A 15,514-nucleotide genomic window follows, 5' to 3' on the forward strand; every position below is an offset into this window, starting at 1 on the left:
TGTATGACTGACTTCTTCTAGCTGTGCTATCTTCAATTAGGAGGTGGATTTAGGTCTAAGTTTTGGATGTGAACTATCACTCTGGGAGTTGCAAATTATGAACTTCATACCAAGTATGTGTAATTTAATTTTGGTTTTTGCTGCATGCAAACTTAAGCACCATAATTTAATTAGTAAGAATGAATATGATGAGAGCACCCTTGTATAGCCTAGTCATTGTCATATATAAATACAAGCTACTGCTTCAGGCTTATGATGGTGGCTGTCACATTGATCGTCATCAAACTGGACTTGATACCAGGTCTTGCTAAAACGGACATTGGATACCCACAAGTTAATACTGTTGAATACTTGGATTGCCACTTGTTAACCTCTGTGGTTAGTAGGATATAGTGATCCTCCACAAGCTCGAATATATATTGTTATTTGTACATGGACCAATAATATATATTATCAATCTTCTATCCTAACATTGTTCTTGTCCACCCAAGGAGGAGTCCATATTCTTCTTCTTCTTCTTTAAATTCTGCTTGGCTAAGCTCTTTGTTTTTAATTTTCACAGTCCAAAAATAAAATTGTCTTTGATATTTGATTTAACTTGAATCTTGTAGCATTCATATTAGCAATCACAGCCAGATGCAATGTTGATTTAAACATGAATTGGCCAATCGGTTAGTTGAAAAAGGACTAACCAGATTAGTAAATTAATATTATATCTACTCAATATTGCAAACAGAATGATGCTCGACGCATCTTTGTCGAGTATTCCACATCGATTCTAACTAAATATTTCATTGACCCAATTATCAGATTATATATAAACCTTTCAGAAAGCCGAACCCACAGATTTAACGTTTCGGTATATTTTTTTTAAGAAAGTCAACTATAATGCAGAAAGAAATAGGCCCATTGGTAGGGGGGAGTCGGATTGGATAATAATCAGCTTTGAGCTATTCAACCATTGCTAATTTCTACACTATAGCTGATAACGGCAAATCATTTCCGATCTTCAGTAATCAGTCTCCGAAAATCATTTCTGCAATCTCCAAAGCTTCTTTCTGATTTCTTTTATATCTCAATCTTTTTCTTGTTGCTGATCCCTTCTTCAAACCAATTAACCTTCAACTTTTCCAGGTTTGACCGCAGCACACAAGGCATCATACGCTTGGAACGGGATGCTCATTTTTTCAGACAATGGACTCATCGAACTTAATGAACTCACATGGAGCAGTGGTCAAGCCTCATATAAAGACCCAGTAGGCCTCTGGGACAACACAACAGGAAACCTCACTGATTTCACCACTCAGTTCTCCTTCACCGTCGACTCCATGAATGATAGAAGATATGCAGATGATTTGGCTTTCTTCCTCGCTCCCTGCAACATAGGCATTTTTAAACGGGGCAGTGAAGTGCAGAAAACAGCAAATCAAATTGTTGCGGTGAAGTTTGATACTTATGGAAACTATTGGGATCCAATACCCTCTCTAACCAATTGGAAACTTAAGCCCTATCATGTAGGCATTGATATAAACTCTAGTGATTCTGTGGTAACTGGTAGATGGACTACTAGTCTTGAGGATGGCAAAACAACAACGGCTCGGATTAGCTTTAGTTCTAAAGCAAAAAGATTGAGTGTTTCCTGGACATATGCTAACAATCCGACTCTAATCCTTTCTTATGAAGTTGATCTGAAACAAATCTTACCTGAATGGGTTACGGTTGGGTTTGCTGGATCACTGGTATGACAGGCGAGTTTCATCGAATTCACTCCTGGGATTTTTATTCAAGCTTAGAGATGGAGAAGTCACACAACTCAAGCTTAGAGATGGAGAAGTCCAACTCAACTATACGGAATAGAAAGAATACTGGATTGGTGGTTGGAGTGGTGGTTGGTGGAGGTTGCCTGCCATTGGGCTTGGGTTTGGTATGTTTCATCTTGTGGATGAATTGTAAAAGGGATAAAAAGGAAGAACAAGATGATATCATTGTGGATGATCCCATAAATGTTGAATTTGAAAAGGGAACTGGACCCAAGATGTTCTTGTACCGTGAATTGGCTCAGGCAACAAATAACTTTGCAGAGGATCAAAAGCTTGGAGAGGGAGGGTTTGGAGGGGTTTACAGAGGGTTTTTGAGAGACCTGAAAGTGGATGTTGCCGTCAAGAGGGTTTCCAAAGGGTCTAAACAAGGATTAAAGGAGTATATGTCTGAGGTGAAGATCATTAGTCGATTGCGGCACAAAAACTTGGTCCAGTTGATTGGTTGGTGCCACCAACGAAATGAGTTCCTACTTGTATATGAGTTCATGCCCAATGGAAGCCTTGATACCCATCTCTTTGGACAGAATGGATCACTGCTAACTTGGGAGGTAAGGTACAAGATAGCTCTTGGATTGGCCTCAGCATTGTTCTATCTGCATGAAGAATGTGAACAGTGTGTCATGCATAGAGACATTAAATCCAGCAATGTAATGCTGAACTCTAACTTGAATGCAAAGCTAGGGGATTTTGGGCTAGCCAAACTTGTAGACCATGGACAGGGGTCACAGACAACTATAGTGGCTGGTACATTGGGTTACATGGCTCCAGAATGTGTTACAACTGGTAAGACCAGCAAGGAGTCTGATGTCTACAGCTATGGAATTGTTGCTTTGGAAATTGCTTGTGGAAGGCGACCCATTGAAACATTACTAGAAGCAAGAAAGATAAGGTTGGTAGAGTGGGTAGGGAGCTCTATGGCAGTGGAAACCTTCTTGAAGCAATAGATTGGAAACTCATTGGTACAGGCTACGATCAGAAACAGATGGAGTGCCTTATGGTTGTTGGGCTATGGTGTGCCCACCCAGATTGCAAGTTCCGACCTTCCATAAGGCAAGCAATGCAGGTTCTTAGTTTTGAAGCTCCATTGCCCATTCTCCCATCCAAGATGCCCGTGCCCACTTATTACTCCCCTCCATTGAAGAATATTTCTGGTAGGTCAATTTCATCCTCTGATGGTGCCTTTTATGCTGCAACTTCTCCTCCTAGTACGTCCATCATAAACCCACGTTAAGCTAATTAAAAGCTTGTATGTCTAGATTGATCACCTTGCAAAGCTTCTTTAATTTCTTTTTATTTCTTTTTTTCAATGTAGATTTCGGTCTATGAAATAAATGTTTTGTGACCATGTGGTTTGGTATGTGAATAATTCCTTAAAAAAATATGATATGATAATTAATCAAGAAAAATAAAATCTCTCTCCCTTTCTCCCTTCTACAGGGCAGATTACCAGCATCAATATCTATACTAGCAAGACACCAGTGCAATGCACGGGAATAGAGATGTTTTATGATTAGATTTCTACTTTATACAATGACCGAATAGGATATCTTATTTACTTAACCTAGATGAACTTCAGACATGCACCCATGCATGCAATGTCAATTTTAAATATCTATCTTTAAATATTGAAAATGTATTCACATTAACATTTACAACACAATATATAAGAAGAGGGGAAACAGTCTGGTTGGTTTGATTATGTCGATTCTAACACAAATGATAGCGGTATCATTCTTAGCCACCTGGCCCAACCCACAGATTTTCGGGCACGGGCCCAAGATTTTGTGTGCAAGACCAGCCCAAGCCTGGCCCGACATCAAGCCCAAAAGTTTTTTTGGCCAAGCTTGGGCCCAACACTTCAAGCTCAGCTTAGGCCTGGCCCATGCCATAATATAATATAATATATATTTTGAAATATATAATATATAAATATTACAATATATGTATTATATTTTATATATTATATATACACAAGTATATCTTATTTTATATTAAATGTATTATTTTATATAAAAGTTTTAAGTTTCACTTTAATATATAAATAAATATTTATGAATTGATACATGCCAACACAAGTATCAACATTTGAGTCAATTCAAATATGAGAATTGTCCTATGAAGCAAGGTCTTATATAGATGAAGACAAAGTTGTCATTCTCATTCCCTAAACAATGTGGGGCTTGGGAAAACATTCAATGGTTGCACTAATTATTTATTGTTGTTCCAAGTCCTATATTGCTTAAGAATAGGAATGAAAGCTTTGCCTTTATCTATAAAAGGACAGGTAAACAAAGCCAAATTAAACATAGAAATTAAATGAGGCCCATGCCTCATTTTTTTGTGCCATAGAACTAAAGCTTAGCCAAACCCAATTTAACTTTGGCTTGTTTAATTTTTTTTGCATACATCACATGTTATTTAATTTAAATAAATAATTTTTTATTATTTAATGTCATGTGTCCAAAGTAAATCATTAAGCCCAGCCTAGGCTTGCAATCTAGCCCCGAATTGCAGGCCGATTGGGGCCTAGGCCTAAGCTAAAGCCCTTACCATTGGTGCTAACTTGGCTTGGACCCAACCCGGCCTGACCCGACCCATGATCACCCTTAACCAATAATGACACTCCATACTAGTGATAAAAATACATAGAGCTCACAACCATTCAACATCTCAGTGTGGGCCCCATATATTTTAGCACTGGTGTGGGGCATTATCAATAGTTACACAGCCTTCCCATTTGATAGAAAAACCACTTCCTAAAAGAAATCAATAGGGGAATCGGTTAAGTCGTTATTTCAATTTTCAAAAATACAGCCGATGCTCAACTTTTTTTTGGTGAAACAAAAGGTGCTACACATGATGAGGGATAGCACGTCCCCAAGCGTCACAAAAACAAATAAAATTCAAAGGCCAAGGAAGAAAAGTGTCACAAAAACATGTTTATAGGTGACACCACAATCCAGGAGATCCTTAAGCTTCATACGTTCTTTGGTGACCATCTTGAGATTCCAAGGGGAGGTACCTTTGTTGGTAAGGCAATCAATGACCAGTGTCGAATCACCCTCAATGACAATCACGAAATCCTTGAAGTTGAGAGCCATGTTGTGATGCCTCCCATGCTGCCCAAGCTTCAGCCAGATTAATGGTACACTTTCCAATATAGTAATTTTTTTTTATATCTAATACCCTTCCAAAATGATTCATATAGCAATACAATCAATGGAACAAGTATTATATAGATTGTGAGAGGCATCAAAATTAATTGTAGTGGTGCCCTCTTGAGGACCACACCATTGAATAGGCTTCCAAATTATATTTTTGAGGATGCCTCCTTCCTTACAATGCTATCCATCACGTATTTAAAATAGTTAGTAGCTCTTTCAATCAACACAGGGGGAGGGATCATCTTGTTGTTGAAAATCTTCTCATTACTATTTTCTTCAAATGAACCATAAAATTATTGTATTTTTTCTCTAAACCACCCAACTTCTCTTTTACCAAAATTAGAAACCTGATTAGACATCCTAGCCCACCAATCTCTAATTGAAACGTCATCATCCCTCGGGCACTCTACATTTGACCCAATCATCATCCAAATTTGTTTGGCATAAGAGCAACTCTTAAAAGTATGATCCAGCTTCTTCTTCTTCACCGCAAATGGCACATCCACCAGCACTATCGCAACCCCTATTAATAAGAATTTTTAAGTAGGAAGTTTGCAATTCAACAGGAAGTAAAGAGAAGTTTTTATCTTTGGGTGGCATTTAAAATTCCAAATACAAGGCTCCCACAAAGGTTAAGCTCCAGAAATTGAAGTTTATAAGTTGAACTAGTGGAGAACTTACCAATAGTTGTAAGTCCCCTCATAACTTTATCTACCTTATGTCCTGAAGGGATAAGAATAGAGTGGGTTTTTTGCCACAAGGTATATGGAACCAATGGTCCAGTTAGAACCTTGTTCCACATTCTTCTCCCCTCAAACATAACCTCATTTACCATAAGGTCATATTTGTTTTTTGGTAAGTTACTTACCCGGGTAAGTGCATTTATCCATGTTCTTTTATTTCCCATGCAAACAAAACAATGACCATTTAGCCATAAAATTCCATTATTACAAGGGGCATTTTTGTCGCATTCAAGTGTTGGCAACTTCCCCCAAGGTGGGAAAGTTATTTACCCACAAGAGATGGGTATCACTTATCACTTACCTAGGTAAGTGATACTTAAGAAAATAAACTTTCCTTGGTCCTCACATAAATCTGAAAAAAGAGCATGAGATTTTTGGTCAATGGAAATCAAAATCCCATTGACCAACTTTCCCCCTCTCTCAAAATCTAGAAAAAGAACGCCCCTAAGAGACATATTTTCAATAATCTTGGGATTAACATCACCACTGAGAGGAGAGTTTCTCGCCCAAATGTCTAACTAGAAACTCACGTTTTTCCCATCTCAAATCCTCCAACCAATTCCCTTCTTAACCACATGTTGAGTCGAGAAAATACCTCTCTAGGCCCAAGACACCCCTTATCTTGCTTTAGCTTCTCAGGAATTTGAATTGGATAAATATTTTTTTCCTCATAATTCTGACCCATAGATTATCATGATCCTTTAAAATGTACCATCCAAGTTTTTCCATGCAGGCATTATTAACTCAACAATGATTTTTGACTCCCAAACCACCCCACAATTTGGGAGTGCATGCTTTATTCCATTTAATCAAGTGAATGGGGACTTTTTCTAAATCATCTATAACATTATTCGGAATTTTGAAGATCTCGTAACAAACTGAGGGATCATACTCATGGAGAAATTAACTAGTCTTAACATGCCAACAAGAGAGGGGGAAATATTCTTCCATCCTACAAGCTTGTTAACCATTCTATCCTTAAGACCGCTAAAAATCTCCTTGTTAGCCCTTCCTTCTATGATAGGGCTCCCAAATACTTGGAATTATTTGACTCCATTGGAATTTTGAGGATTTTTGCCATTATTTTCCTAAGTCTAATTAGAATATTCTTTGAGAAGTAGACGAATGATTAGAAAAATTAGGACTTTGGTGTAAAGCTAAAGCAAAGTTCTTCAATATCTCCTTAATTTTGAGACAAGCATTAATAGAGGTCTTGGCATAAATCAAGAAATCATATACAAATTGCAGAATTTGGATAGTGGGCCCGCCCCTTGAAATTTTACATCCTATTTGATTATCTCTAGAGAGATTCTCTTTCTAGTCTGGAAGATAATGCTTCTGCACATAATACAAAAGTATAAAGAGACAAGGGGTCCCCTTGTCTAATCCCCCGAGAAGGGAAAATCTCCCTAGTTGAAGTACCATTTATAAGAATATAGAAGGATGTAGTTTGGATACATTTTATGAGCCAAGAAATCCACTTATGGTAGAACCCAATTTTGATAAGCACTTTTTCAATAAAGTCCCTTTCAAGCCTATCATAAGCCTTCTCCATGTCAATTTTACAAGCCATAATTCCAGAATTCCCTTTTTTCTTCTCATAGAATGAAAAAAATTCATAAGCAATGAGAATGTTATCTTTAATTTGTCTATTTGATAAGAAAGCACTCTGGAATGGGGAAATTATTTTGTCCAAGTATAGTTTGAGCCAAAAAATTTTGAAATAATTTTATAAACCACATTGCATAAGCTAATGGGCCTACAGTCATTTGCATATTCTAGATTCCCCTTTTTTGGAATTAAGGTAATAAAAGTTCTATTGATAGCTCTATTCATTTTTCCCGAATGGAAGAAAGCCTTAACGACCTTACATACAGATTCACCAATTATTGGCCAAAATTTTTTAAGGAATAAGGCATTCAACCCATCTAGCCCAGGGGCTTTTAAATTAGAGATTGTTTTGAGGGAATCCAGAATTTCCATATTGGTAACTTCTCTAATAAGGGACTAATCCATCTCATTTGGAATACTATAATTTATGTTATCAATGAATTCCTCAATTCCTCTCATACCCTCAAACTTAAACTTCAACTTGTAGAAGTTGCAAAAATGGTCAACCCTGTGATTTTCCTCATTAATCCACTCCCCATTTTTATCTCTTATTGCAAGGATTCGGTTTCTACATCTTCTAATTGTGGTAGTTGTATGAACATACCTGTTTTTCTTATACCTACACCTCATCCAATCAATCCTGTATTTTTGGGCCTAGAAGATCTCTTCCCTATCTAGGATATTGTTCAATTGCCTTTGAAGCACATTTTCTAGCTTAAAGAGGGCCAGATTATTATCTTTAGTCATATCCTTTTAGACTTTCTCTAGTCTAACAAAATTTCAGCTTTTCTATGCTTAATATTTCCAAAATGAATTTTACTCCAATCCTTGATTTTGTTGACCAAAATGTTACTTTTCTAGACTATGGGAATGGTCCATTCCTATTCTAATTCTGTAGGATTCTGATTCGAATTCTAACTATGCACCAAATACACACTAAATTACTTCAAAACAACCATTTATAATCTGAGCACTTTTTCTAACAATCGCTTTCTTACTGGCATCCAGTGTCCACTCCTATTATTTACCAAAAAAAGTTGGCATAACCGGTCATTTTTTATAGCCTCAACTTTTGTTAGGGTCATAATCTTAAACTAGCTCATGCATCTTTGATTAGAGCACTTTTTTGATAATCACTTACTCGCATCCAATTCAATCTTATTATTTACCAAGAAAAATTGGCATAATTGATCATTTTTTATGGGCTCAATTTGATATATATCCCAGAAGATGTTATAGCCCAGCCCACATTCATGGGGCCCACTAAGCAGTATGAGCCTGCCAGCGGCAAGTTCAACTGATCCATGTAGAATTACACATCAAGCCTATTCTGTCGCCAACCTGAAACTTAGGAGGAATTAGTTCATTTTACAAATTTCTTTAAATAGTATCAATTGTAATCATGTGGGATGTCAGGAGGACAAGAAACCAGACACCTGGCAGGTTTTTGTAACAACTTGGTCTATTTGTATCCTCTTCTCCTTCTTCTTCGACTTGAATGAATTTGTTGAGTCATTGTTTTCTTCATTATCCTCTGGAGCAGTGAGAGATCTCACTATAGCTTGTGGAAAACCACAAGCCTCTTCTCTTCAACGAGAAGAGGTCGATAACAACTAGTATCAAAGCACCAGATCCTGAATCCAAGAATGGAGGGGTGGGAGCAGCGGATGGCTGGAACCGAATGCCATTTTGAACGCATCGACCAGAGACTTGAAGAGTTGTTTAACAAACTAAGCAATTTCTATCCTTCTGAAGGAACTAGCCGCCATGCGCCACTAGATCTCAACCAGGAGAGATCGAATGGTGAAGGAGGATCCCAGAATCTAGGTTGGGGTTACCAATGGAGATTGAAGATGGATATTCCCCATTTTACTGGAGCCAATCTAGATGGATGGTTGTTGTTGGTTCATTAGTATTTCGAGCTTCAAGGGGTTCCTGAAGAGCAATGGATCGTAGTGGCCAGCATGGGATTTGAAGATAAAGCCGTTGAATGGTACTGTTGGTTCCAAGATTACCAGAACAACCCGACTTGGAGGCAGTTTGTAGTAGCATTGGATAGCCACTTCAATGATCCGGAAAGCCAAAACATCTCGGGTAGATTATCCAAGCTAACACAGGTTTCAGCTGTGACTCAGTACATTGAGGAGTTTTAGAGACTTTCAACTAGAGTTAAAGGGTTGTCGGAGGAACATCTTGTGAGATGCTTCGTGGCTGGTTCGAAATCTGAGCTACGGGCGGGAGTGGAAAAATTCGATCCAGTAACATTGACTCAGGCCATCAGATTAGCTCAACTTGAATAGGAGGAGTGGGGAGCTCGAAGGAAGGCTACTGCAATGATAAAACCTAGAGTTAACTTGAGCCAAGACTCCGAAGTAGGAGCCTAGATGCCAGAGATAAAGTGCCTAACCCCAGTCAAAGCAAGAGAAAGAAGAGCCAAAGGGCTCTGTTACCATTGTGATGAGTTGTTCACCCCTCAACACTAGTGCAACGTGTAGAAGATATTCTGGATTGTGGGAACAGACGAAGAGGATTTTTGGACCAACAACTGGCTGAAAGAGCTAGACTTACCACACAACGACCAAACTTTTGAAGTTATGGTTGCCAATGGACAGAGATTAAAGGGTATAGGTAAATGTCTCAAGGTACCCATTAAGGCACAAGGCATAACTATTGTTGCAGACTTTTACTTATTACCCTTACCTAGGGTATGATAACATCTTGGGCATGTAGTGTTTGAAAACCCTTGGACATGTACTTTGGAATTTTAGTGCACTGTGGCTTCGGTTCTTTGATCGTGACAAGAGCCCAAACGTAAAGGTTTTGTTGGATAGTGGATTTTGAATGGGCCAGGAAGGCAATAGAAAAAGCTAACGGAATCTTCTTACCACAGATGATCACTATTAATGGTGAGAAGCCCAAACTATAGATGAGCCCACAAATAAAGGTTCTACTGGATAGTTATTCAAAAGTATTTACAAAACCAATGGGCTTACCCCCACCTAGGGCCTAGGACCATGCCATTCCTTTATTAGAAGGCACCCAACCCATTGCAGTGAGACCTTATAGAAACTAGGAACAATAAGGCCCAGTATAAGCTCCTTCTCAACTTCAATCCTTCTAGTTAAAAAAAAAAAAAGATGGGGGTGGTGTCTATGTGTAGATTATAGGGTTCTTAATAGTGCCACCATTAAGACAAATTTCATATGCCCATAATAGATGAACTTCTTTATGAACTATCTGGGGCCAAGGTGTTTTCCAAGCAAGAATTAAGGTCTGGCTACCATCAAATAAGAATTAAAAGGGAGGACATACTGAAAACAGGTTTTAAGACTCATGAGAGTCACTATGAGTTCCTAGTCATGCCTTTCGGGCTTACTAATGCCCCGTAAAAATTCCAAGCTTTGATGAACATCTTTAAGGAACACTTGCGAAAGTTCATTTTCGTGTTCTTTGATGACATTCTCATCTACAATGATTCTCTTGAGGCCCACATCCAACATTTAAAGATTTCCTTAGAGATTCTTATACATCACATGTTGTTTGCTAAGCTAAGCAAATGCCAATTTGCAATTTAGAAGGTAGAGTATTTGGGTCATGTTATTTCAGCCCAGGGAGTGGAGATGGACCCAGAAAAGGTCAAGGGAATTACCACTTGGCCTATTCCCAAATCCATAAAAGGGTTAAGAGGAGGCTTTTTCGAACTAATTGGGTATTATCGCAGGTTTGTAAAGGGCTATGGAGTGATTGCACAATCCCTAACTCAACTTCTCAAACAAGGGGAATGGAAGTGGTTGGAGCAAGCAATAGTAGCATTTGAAGAATTGAAGCGGGCCATGGTGACCGCCCCTGTACTGGCCCTACTTGATTTCTCTAAGAGTTTTACTATCAAAAGTGATGCCAGTGGCATGGCTCTAGGAGCAGTTTTGATGGCAGGCCCATTGCATATTTCAACCGTGCTCTACAAGGGAGAAACTTGGGCCTTTCCACGTATGAGAATGAGCTATTAGCTATGGTATCAGTGGTACAGAAATGGAGACATTACCTGTTTGGTGTGAAGTTCAGAATCTTAATTGATCATAGGAGTTTGGGCTTCCTTTTGAAGCAAAGGATCCATACCCCAGTTCAGGAGGTTTATCACCAAACTTTTGGGCTTCGATTGTGAGATAGTGACACAGAAGGGGAGGGAAAACATTGCATTTGATGCCCTCTCTCGTAGAACTGAAGAAGAGCTGTTGGCTATATCCCACCCCATTCCCAATTGGGTGGAAATAGTGAAGGCTGAAATGGGTAACGACCCTTATCTATAGCAACTCATCTCAGAATTATAGAAAGGAAAGTCCAGTCCAAAGAGGTTTGAATACCAAAATGGGCTTTTATGGAGAAAGGGAAGAATAGTGATAAGCCCAAATTCAACTATTAGAAGAATTGTATTTGAGGAAGCCCACGATTCCCCTTCTGAAGGACATATTGGATACATTAATACAATGCACTGCCTTAGACGGTTCTAGTACTAGAAGGGATACAAAGCTGAAGTTAAAACATGGGTCCAACAATGTAAGGCGTGTCAAAGAAATAAAACCGAAAATATACACTCTTGGGCTGTTGCAACCACTTCCCTTGCCTGAACAGATTTGGACAGACATCAGCATGGACTTCATAGATGGGCTACCCCCCTCATAGAAGAAATCCTCAATACTTGTAGTGGTTGATAGATAGTCCGAATATAGACATTTCATAGCCATACAACACCCATACTCAGCCCAAGACATTGCTAAGATATTCAAGGAAGAGGTGTTTAGGTTACATGGGATGCCAGCATCCATTGTTAGTGACTGAGATCCCATCTTCACTAGCACTTTTTGGAGGGAGTTATTTAAACTACAAGGTACAAAGTTGTGTTTGAGTTTGGCCTTTCACCCCTAATCAGATGGACAAACTGAGGTATTAAACCGAACACTTGAGAGCTATCTGAGATGTTTTGTTGGCACTCACCCTCATTAGTGGGAAAATGGTTAACTCTAGTGGAATGGTGCTATAACACCACCTACCACTCAGCTACCAAGCTGACCCCATTCTAGGTTGTCTATGGCATACCACCTCCGAACCTCCTGACATATGTTCCTGGGACAGGTAAGGCTTAGTTAGTAGAAGAAGAACTGCTAGAAAGAGATAAAGTCCTCTCTGTACTCAAGGAGAACCTCAATCATTCAAGAAATAGAATGAAAATAATGGCAGATAAACACAAGAGTGAGAGGGAATTTAAAATAGGAGACTACTGCTACCTTCATCTCCAACCTTACAAGCAAAGTAGTTTGGCCCTGAGAAAGTCACAGAAGTTGGCAACTCGTTTTTTGGCCCTTCAAGGTGTTAGAAAGAGTCGGCCCAGTAGCCTATCGACTGGAATTGCCGCCTGGTTGCAAATTGCACCCCACCTTTCATGTCTCATGCCTCAAGAAAAAATTGGGAGTCCATTGCCAATCCATGACCACATTACCCCCTCTTGATGGTGTCGGAATGTTACTACCTTAACCTACCACCATATTGGATAGACGGGTTATCAAGAATGGGAATCAGGTAGGCATTAAGATGTTGATCCGATGGGAGGGAACCCCTACTTCTGATGCAACTTGGGAAGATTGGGATGAACTAAAGAACAAATACCCAGGTCTCTGCCTTGAGGACAAGGCTTGGAACAAGGGGGAGGGAATGATATATATCCCAAAAAATGCTATAGCCCAACCCACATTCATGGGGCCCACTAAGCAGTATGAGCTTGTCAGTGACAAGTCCAACTAATCCATGCAGAATTACACATCAAGCCTATTCTGCCATTAGCCAGCAACTCAAGAGGAACTAGTTCATTTTACAATTTTCTTTAAATAATATCAATTGTAATCATGTGGGATGTCAGGAGGACAAGAGAATATTTGGACACCTATCAGATTGTTGTAACAACTTGGTCTATTTGTATCCTCTTCTCCTTCTTTTTCGACATGATTGAAATTGTTAAATCCTTGTTTTCTTCGTTATCCCTCTGGAGTAGTGAGAGGTCTCACTATAGCTTGAGGCAAACCATGAGCCTCTTCCCATCGATGATAAGAAGTCAATAACACAACTTTGTTAGGGTCATAATCTTGGACTTGGTTGAAGCTTGAATCTAGTCAGTCTTATATTGGGTCTTCCCCTTAAGACCTTAAAATCATAGTGATGTGATTGGCATTAACAAATTAAAGTGATAGTGTAAACTAGTTAGTGGTTGCACTTAATAGTAGGGTTGCCCTGATGAATTCGGATCTCCTACAAGTAAAACTTTTTCTCATATAGTATCTAGCCACACATTGGGAATATCTCTTATATATTTATTTTAAATTCATGGGAAGGTGTTTTAACGTGGAACAGGATTTTCATGCTTTCATAATATGTAGAAAACTTTTACTTGCAAAGAATTTTATTGTTCTACTCAAACACACATACACAAAAGTAAGGTTGCAAACTGTGTGCATAACCCAATTCCAACCTGGTCAAACCCAATTGTGACACGATCCAACGAAGAAATACTTGCATATATTTTATATATGTATACAAATATCCTTTCTTTTTAATTATACATACATCTATATTGTATGGGAAAATCTACGATATGGAAAAAATATTTTTTATTCCATATCATATCGGATGAGATGGACCAATAAACATTGACTTGTATGTTTCGGTTAATAAGGGTTATCTCAGGTAACCGGTTTTAAAAACAAGAAATTAAATCACATTTCAAAACAGAAATCAATTTCAAAATAAGAAAGACGTTAAAGTCTTCACAGTCACCCTCCCCTTTCTCTCTTTCTCTCCAAATTCCAACCCCCATGCCCTGCATGGCTGCACCATTCCCCCATTTCAAAAGCAACTGCCTCAATCGTTCACTTTCATGGCAGTTGTTCCTATTCCGATTCCACATTTCAGGCAAATGCAATTGCTCACCAGGCTTCAATTGCTTACTGGCAAAGCATTGTGAAAAGCCTGAATAGTTACTTGAAGACTTCGAGAGCTAATTCATGTAAGAAGGTTGTTGCTGTTGGAATTAACTACACTCCAACAACAGTTGCTAATTCATGTAAGAAGGTTGGTGAGGCGGTTGCTAATTCATGTAAGAAGGTTGTTGCTGTTGGAATTAACTACACTCCAACAAGGTTTATTCATGACCTTGTTTTATTAGTTCGTAAGGTATAATCCTCTTCTTCTATGTGAATTCAATGAACAATGCATATATTTTTCCCAAAAAAGACCAGAGCTCTGTTATTGTTCACCAAATATCACTATGCTGAATACTTGTTTGTTTCATTCTGTGTGTTGTGTTGGGGGTGACACACCTTATCACCTCTTCTTTGTATTACCTTTTTCTCTTTTAATAAAACATGCATTTTCCTTTAACAGAAAGAATAAATTCTCATTGTTTGACCGGCTAACCCCACAGGTGACATCTAAACCGATACTTATTTATCCAAACAGTGGTGAGACTTATCACTTACGACCCTGATCGCAAGGAGTGGGTAGTAAGTTTCCTCTTAACCTTTTCTATTAAATCCTTACAAGTTACAATATTTTTGATTTGCAACACTCAGGATATATTGGCTTGGGGGGACCATTGTTGTTCTTTGAATAGGACATGAATTGTACTCCCCATTCCCCAAGTTCACAGTTTGTTTTTTCTTATTATGTAAAACTACCATATAATTGGACAATTAAGTTGCAGCCTTTGTATCTTTTAATGTATTTTGTCCATTAATTTGATGGATAGTACTAATCATCTACTTCTTTTTGCAGTTTTACACAAGGGCCACCTAGGTTTTGACGTGTAAAATTCACTCACTAAAAAAGAAGAACCATTTCTCTGTGTAGGCAAGAAATTGAACCTTCTTGCCAAGTGTCCAACCTAGGTACCTACCCTCCTATTGGGGTGAGGTTGAGCTCAAAATCCAGACAATCTGGTCTACAATCACTATCAGCAGTTTTGGGCAATAAGCTTTTGCAGTTGGGGTCCTGCTACGCATACTTGGTCATATCCTTTGTGTATTATGAAAGAGAGGAAATTTTGCTGCTTCATTCATTAAGTGCTTTGACAAAAATCTCGCTTTTAATGCTATATAACCCCTTCTACCCTATGCTGCATTCATTTATCAGT

The 15,514-nt window shown here is 38.6% G+C and overlaps 1 pseudogene; it reads left to right on the forward strand.

Annotated features, from left to right (window-relative positions):
- The first annotated feature begins 255 nt into the window (after positions 1–255).
- LOC148843484 (L-type lectin-domain containing receptor kinase IX.1 pseudogene) lies at positions 256–3,051 on the forward strand (annotated as a pseudogene).
- The last annotated feature ends 12,463 nt before the right edge of the window (positions 3,052–15,514 follow it).

Source organism: Nelumbo lutea, chromosome 8, assembly GCF_056320005.1.
Source record: "Nelumbo lutea isolate HS-2025 chromosome 8, American lotus-T2T, whole genome shotgun sequence".
NCBI classification, from domain to species: Eukaryota; Viridiplantae; Streptophyta; class Magnoliopsida; order Proteales; family Nelumbonaceae; genus Nelumbo; species Nelumbo lutea.